Consider the following 7,034-nt stretch of genomic DNA (forward strand, 5'->3'; position numbering starts at 1 on the left):
AGGTGGGAGGGACATCATTTTTCGGGGGACTTGGTTCCCCCTGTTCTGCTATAACAGCCTCCACTCTTCTGGGAAGGCTTTCCACTAGATTCATCCCACAGGGGTTGAAATCAGGGCTTTGTGCAGGCCAGTCGAGTTCTTCAACACGGATCTCAACAAACACTTTCTGTAAGGACCTCGCTTTGTGCATGGGGGCATTGTCACGCTGAAACAGGAAAGGGCCTTCCCCAAAATGTTGCCACAAAGTTGGAAAAATAACTGTCTAGAATGGCATTATATGCTATATCATTTATTTATTTTCACTGGAACTAATGAGGATAGCTCGAACCATGAAAAACAGCCCCAGACCATTATTCCTCCTCCACCAAACTTTACAGTTGGCACTATGCATTCGGGCAGGTAGCGTATTCTTGGCATCTGCCAAACCCAGATATGTCTGTAGGACTGCCAGATGGTGAAGAGTGATTCATCACTTCACTGCTCCAGAGTCCAATGGTGGTGAGCTTTACACCACTCCAGCTGGCGCTTGGCCTTGCACATGGTGATCTTAGGCTTGTATACGACTGCTCGGACATGGAAACTCATTTCATGAAGCTCCTGACTAACAGTTCTTGTGCTGACGTTGCTTCCAGAGGCAGTTTGGAACTTGGTAGGGAATGTTGCAACAAAGGACAGATGATTTTTACGCGTTACGTGCTTCAGGACTCAGCGGCCCCATTCTGTGAGCTTGTGTGGCCTACCACTTCGTGGCTGAGCCATTGTTGCTTCTAGACAGGTGGCATCCTATGACTGTGCCACGTTGCTAGTCACTGAGCTCTTCAGTCAGGTCATTCTACTGCCAATGTTTGTCTATGGAGATGTCATGGCTGTGTGTTTTATACACCTGACAGCAACGGGTGTGGCTGAAATAGACAAATCCACTAATTTGAAGGGGTGTCCACATACCTTTGTATATATAGTGTAACTCTGTATAGTGCTGTCGTACATGGAGTGATAACCCCATGCTTCAGGAGGGCTGCTGTATGAGGGTGTGGGGGATGAACCAATGATTATGTCAGGGGGAAGTGCTGCACAGAGTTCCACCATTCAATGCTTTGATGCTCTACTGGGCATCTGTCATGATGACCATGCAGGTATGGCCCCATTCTGACCAGATAAGCCTCTCTTTCTATATAAAAAGTAAAGTTGAATTTTCAGTGATATTTCAATTTGGGTTCTAACCAAAGCATCTCCCCTCTGATCTCACCTCTTCACTCTCCTAATTTCTCCTTGGTCGTTCCTCCTCTGCATCTCTGCATGTACAGCATCTTTCCCACTGCCAGCTGATAGAGACTCCGACTGGCTGTCCCCCTCTAGGTGACTTTGTCCTATGACTGCTGTTGGTCTGCCTTGGTGGATCTGCGGAGTTACCATCTCTCTAACATGGCCCGAAACATACAGTTGAAGTCGGAAGTTTACATGCACCTTAGCCAAATACATTTAAACTTAGTTTTTCACAATTCTTGACATTTAATCCTGGGCATCTGTCATGACGACCATAAAAAATCCCTGTCTTAGGTCTGGTAGGATCACCGCTTTATTTTAAAAATGTGAAATGTCAAAATAATGGGAGCGAGAATGATTTATTTCAGATTTTATTTCTTTCATCACATTCCCAGTGGCTCAGAAGTTTACATACACTCAATAAGTATTTGGTAGCATTGCCTTTAAATTGTTTAACTTGGTTCAAACATTTCAGGTAGCCTTCCACAAGCTTCCCACAATAAGTTGGGTGAATTTTGGCCCATTCTTCCTGACAGAGCTGATGTAACTGAGTCAGGTTTGTAGGCCTCCTTGCTCGCACACGCTTTTTCAGTTCTGCCCACAAATTTTCTATGGGATTGAGGTCAGGGCTTTGTGATGGCCACTCCAATACCTTGACTTTGTTGACCTTAAGCCATTGTGCCAAAATTTTGGAAGTATGCTTGGGGTCATTGTCCATTTGGAAGACCCATTTGCGACCAAGCTTTAACTTCCTGACTGATGTCTTGAGATGTTGCTTCAATATATCCACATCATTTTCCTACCTCATGATGCCATCTATTTTGTGATGTGCACCAGTCCTTCCTGAAGCAAAGCACCCCCACAACATGATGCTGGTGCTGGATGGTGTTCTTTCGCTTGCAAGCCTCCGCCATTTTCCTCCAAACATAACGATGGTCAGTATGGCCAAACAGTTCTATTTTTGTTTCATCAGACCAGAGGACATTTCTCCAAAAAGTATGATCTTTGTCCCCAAGTGCAGTTGCAAACCGTAGTCTGGCATTTCTATGGTGGTTTTGGAGCAGTGGTTTCTTCCTTGCTGAGCAGCCTTTCAGGTTATGTCGATATAGGACTCGTTTTACTGTGGATATAAACACTTTTGTACCTGTTTCCTCCAGCATCTTCACAAGGTCCTTTGCTGTTGTTCTGTGATTGATTTGCACTTTTCGTAACAACGTACGTTAATCTCTAGGAGACTTAACTCATCTCCTTCCTGAGCGGTATGATGGCTGCGTGGTCCCATGGTGTTTATACTTGCATTTGTACAGGTGAACTTGGTACCTTCAGGCGTTTGGAAATTGCTCCCAAGGATGAACCAGACATGTGGAGGTCTGATTTGTTTTGATTTTCCCATGATGTCAAGCAAAGAGGCACTGAGTAATACATCCACAGGTACACCTCCAATTGACTCAAATGATGTCAATTAGCCTATCAGAAGCTTCTAAAGCCATGACATAATTTTCAGGAATTTTCCAAGCTGTTTTAAGGGATGTTTAGAGTGTGCAAAGCTGTCATCAAGACAAAGGGTGGCTACTTTGAATAATCTCAAAAATCAAATATATTTTGATTGGTTTAACTTTTTTGGTTATTACATGATTTCATATGTGTTATTTCATAGTTTTGATGTCTTCACTATTATTCTACAATGTAGAAATTAGTAAATATATAGAAAAACCTTTGAATGAGTAGGTGTGTCCAAACTTTTGACTGGTACTGTATATATGTGTATACTGTATATGTAACCAAAAGATAGTGATGTATCCATATCAGTGTTGACTGTGTGTGAGTCATGTCTTTGAGATCAGTGCTCTCTGGGTGGCACCACGTATACTCTTTAGGAAGGGCAGTGGCCTGGAGCTGCCGGTGCCAGTGTCATCCAATGCTTGACTATAACTTCAGTTTTCTTGCTTAGGTAAACACTACATAGTTCTTCTAAATATTATTACTCAAACTAGTTGGAAATCAAGTTCTGGCAAGGGCTGACCCACTTCCAACACTCCCTGCGGCATTTGTGTAAGATGATCTACTTTACTAGGAATAACCAAGCAAACGATGTGGCGCCATCAACTAAGCCGACACAGTTAAATGCTTTATATGCCAGTTTTTTATGACCTAACAACACAACTTTATGGTTGTGGAAAAATGACAACCTAAGACATTAATCTCCACACTAAAATATGGGTGGCGGCAGGTAGCCTAGTAGTTACAGTGTTGGGCCTGTAACCGAAAGGTTGCTGGATCGAATCCCTGAGCAGACCAGGTAAATATCTGTCATTCTGCACCTGAACAATGCAGTTAACCCACTGTTCTCTGGTAGGCTGTCATTGTAAATAAGAATGTGTTCTTAACTGACTTGCTTAGTTAAATAAAGTTTAAAATCAAATGAAAAAAAGCATACCAGACAGAAATGGGAAAACATTGATGCTTTGTTGTGTGACATTATAGTGGTGGTTTCTGTCATAGGTAGGTATTGAATTGTAAACCACTTTGCCTTATTACCTCCATTGTGGGGCTCCAACTCTACCCAAAGTGCATCTTAACCTGCCTGTAGTTATGGGATTAAGGGATTCTATGCTTGAGTAGAAACCCTTTGGTGTGATGTAGGCTGTTTTACAGTAGATAGAACAAATGGATTTACCAGCCATGCTTTCGTATGGGGTCTCAAATGGCCCCCCCAAAATAATGTTTATTCACTGATGTGTGTTATGGTTAGTAGCAGTAGTGGACATGGTACTGGGTCAGCTTGGGAAAAGAGATTGAAAGTGAATGGTACTGTGATGTACACAGGACACTAACAGGATAGGAGACCTGGCTGATGTGGTAAACTGCAGTTGGCAACATGCCTCAGCATTGCTTCACATTTCAACTCTAAACATCAGTAAGCAGTTTGAGAGGTCTTCCCTTATCCAGTAGCCTTTATGACTAGATTCAATCAGATCATGCGTTAACCGGCGATAGATGACACCCTCATAGCTGATGTTTTGGAGTTTGGAGGTGTTTGAGGTGTAACTGCATTGGAGCTGTCAAATTGGTGAGCCGCTGCTCTTGATCATTGTTACAAAACCACACCCGTCCTTCTCGCGTCAGAAGTTCAGAACAAGAAAGTGTAAGCTATAGAACTAATTACGCTAAATTTGAAACCATACACAAAGTGCATACTTTGACTGAATAATTAGTAAGCGGTCATAATTTAATGGAGTCTGTGAAGGAAGAAACCACATGGAAAAAGTGACAAGGAAGTTAGGTCCCAATAACTGATTTCACCAAGTCAAATTAATTAATTTATTGTGTTGAGGTTTCATGATACTTGTATCTAAACCAAAGTAGATAACATTAAGCTTGTTCTTTTCATCAGCTTGGTTCTCTATATGCTTTGATATGAGGTCCTAAACCTAGCATGAAAGTGCATCCCTGTAGCTGTGTGGGTTAATATAGTCAAAATGTTTGCCTTCAGGTAAGTTGAGTCAATGGCAAGTTAAGCAAATGAATGTGCATGGGTTATGTTAAACATTTTGCCTGTGTTAAAAGATGCTTAAAAAATGTAAAAGACCAAAAAGGGATAGTGTTTAATTGTTTTGGGGCAATAAAGTTGTAAAAAGTTTTAGTGGTCATATTTTAGTCAGTACAGAAATTTGTCGGCGGATTAATTTACCCTGTCCCGCAGATTTATCCTCCCCAAAAAGCTATATTTTCAGAACTGTAATGTATATGTAACAGTATAGCTTCCGTCCCTCTCCTCGCCCCAACCTGGGCTCGAACCAGGGACCCTCTGTACACATCAACAACAACCACCCCCGAAACATCGTTACCCATCGCACCACAAAAGACACTGCCCTTGCAGAGCAAGGGGAACAACTACTTAAAGGTCTCAGAGCAAGTGACGTCACTGATTGAAACGTTATTAGCGCTCACCACCACTAACTAGCTAGCCATTTCACATCGGTTACATATACATTAATTCTGATTATTTCCAGGGTTACACAACATCCTGAAATATATGTAGATGTCCTTGTTAGAAAGAATGCTATATTTCCCTTGATGGAGTGATGCTGACTGTAAAAAATTGCAAAATTTACCCCACTCTTCCCTAAATTACATTTCACATTACGCTGTTCAAACTTGTAATGGCTCTATGGGATTCCTCTCATTGCGACTCTGTGCAGCCAATAGCAATGTCTGCTTTAGGTATAATGCCAGGAACCAATTGTGGATTGGACAGCACTAATGCAATTCTACCTCTGACACTGTCAAAACAACCGCTATGCGGATGTCGGCTAAAGCAGATCTGAATGAATAGAGCCCTAGATATCCTGGTAGTGGATAGAGCGAGGATGGGTAGACATGTCATCATTGCCCGACTTTAACCTCCAGTTGTGGGGATGTGGATGATGAAGGGCGATATTCTATTCCATTTTATTTTGCATGGAAAGGTGACACGTAAAAAAGCCCCGCTTAACTCAGACACTATAATGGTTCTTTGGGACCTGAGCCACTGAGCTTGTGTCAATGATCCAACCTGTTTCACCATGGTAACCATGGTTTCACTGTACTGTAGCTGGGGGAAGTGAGGGATGGAGCGATATAGGAAGGTAGAGAGGAAGAGAGAGGGAAATTACACCCTTGAGTTTAGTCGTCCAAGCTGACGGCATCTGGGCAGCAAGTGGCAGGCTGGAAACTGGCCAGCCTCAGGGCATGCCAGTTGTGGCCCTGCCAGAGAGTGAGCCAATCACATTTAGAGAAAGAGAGAGAGAGAGACTTCTGAGAGTGACTAGGCAGACCTCAAAGCAATCCAACACTGCAGCTGAGCCCTGTTCATGCTAGGAGTCTTTATCAACAAGACAAGGAAGGGAGCATGGATTAGGAGCTGTACAGTAGCATGTTGATGTACCAATTGGTTCTCAGATGGTCTAAATACTGTATGTAGTCCCTGCCTTAGGTTAGTTAGGACCACCACTTTATTTTAAGAATGTGAAATGTCAGAATAATAGTAGAGAGTATGATTTTCAGCTTTTATTTCTTTCATCACATTCCCAGTAGGTCAGAAGTTTACATTCACTCAGTATTTGGCAGCATAGCCTTTAAATTGTTTAACTTGAGTCAAATATTTCGGGTAGCCTTCCACAACCTTCCCACAATAAGTTGAGCATGACAGAGCTGGTGTAACTGAGTCAGGTTTGTAGGCCTCCTTGATCGCACATGCTTTTCTGTCCTGCACAAAAATGGTCAATAGGTTTGAGGTCAGGGCTTTGTGATGGCCACTCGAATACTTTGACTTTATTATCCTTAAGCCATTGTGCCACAACTTTGGAAGTATGCTTGAGGTCATTGTTCATTTTGAAGACTCATTTGCGACCAAGCTTTATCTTCCTGACTGATGTCTTGAGATGTTGCTTCAATATATCCATATAATTTTTCTTCCTCATGATGCCATCTATTTTGTGAAGTGCACCAGTCCCTCCTGCAGCAAAGCACCCCACAACATGATGCTGCCACCCCCGTGCTTCACAGTTGGGATGGTGTTCTTTCGCTTGCATGCCTCCACCTTTTTCCTCCAAACATAATGATGGTCATTATGGCCAAACAGTTCTATTTTTGTTTCATCAGACCAGAGGACATTTCTCCAAAAAGTACAATCTTTGTCCCCATGTGCAGTTGCAAATCGTAGTCTGGATTTGTATGGCGGTTTTGGAGCAGTGGCTTCTTCCTTGCTGAGCGGCCTTTCAGGTTATGTC

This window comes from Oncorhynchus nerka, linkage group LG28, assembly GCF_034236695.1.
Source record: "Oncorhynchus nerka isolate Pitt River linkage group LG28, Oner_Uvic_2.0, whole genome shotgun sequence".
NCBI classification, from domain to species: Eukaryota; Metazoa; Chordata; class Actinopteri; order Salmoniformes; family Salmonidae; genus Oncorhynchus; species Oncorhynchus nerka.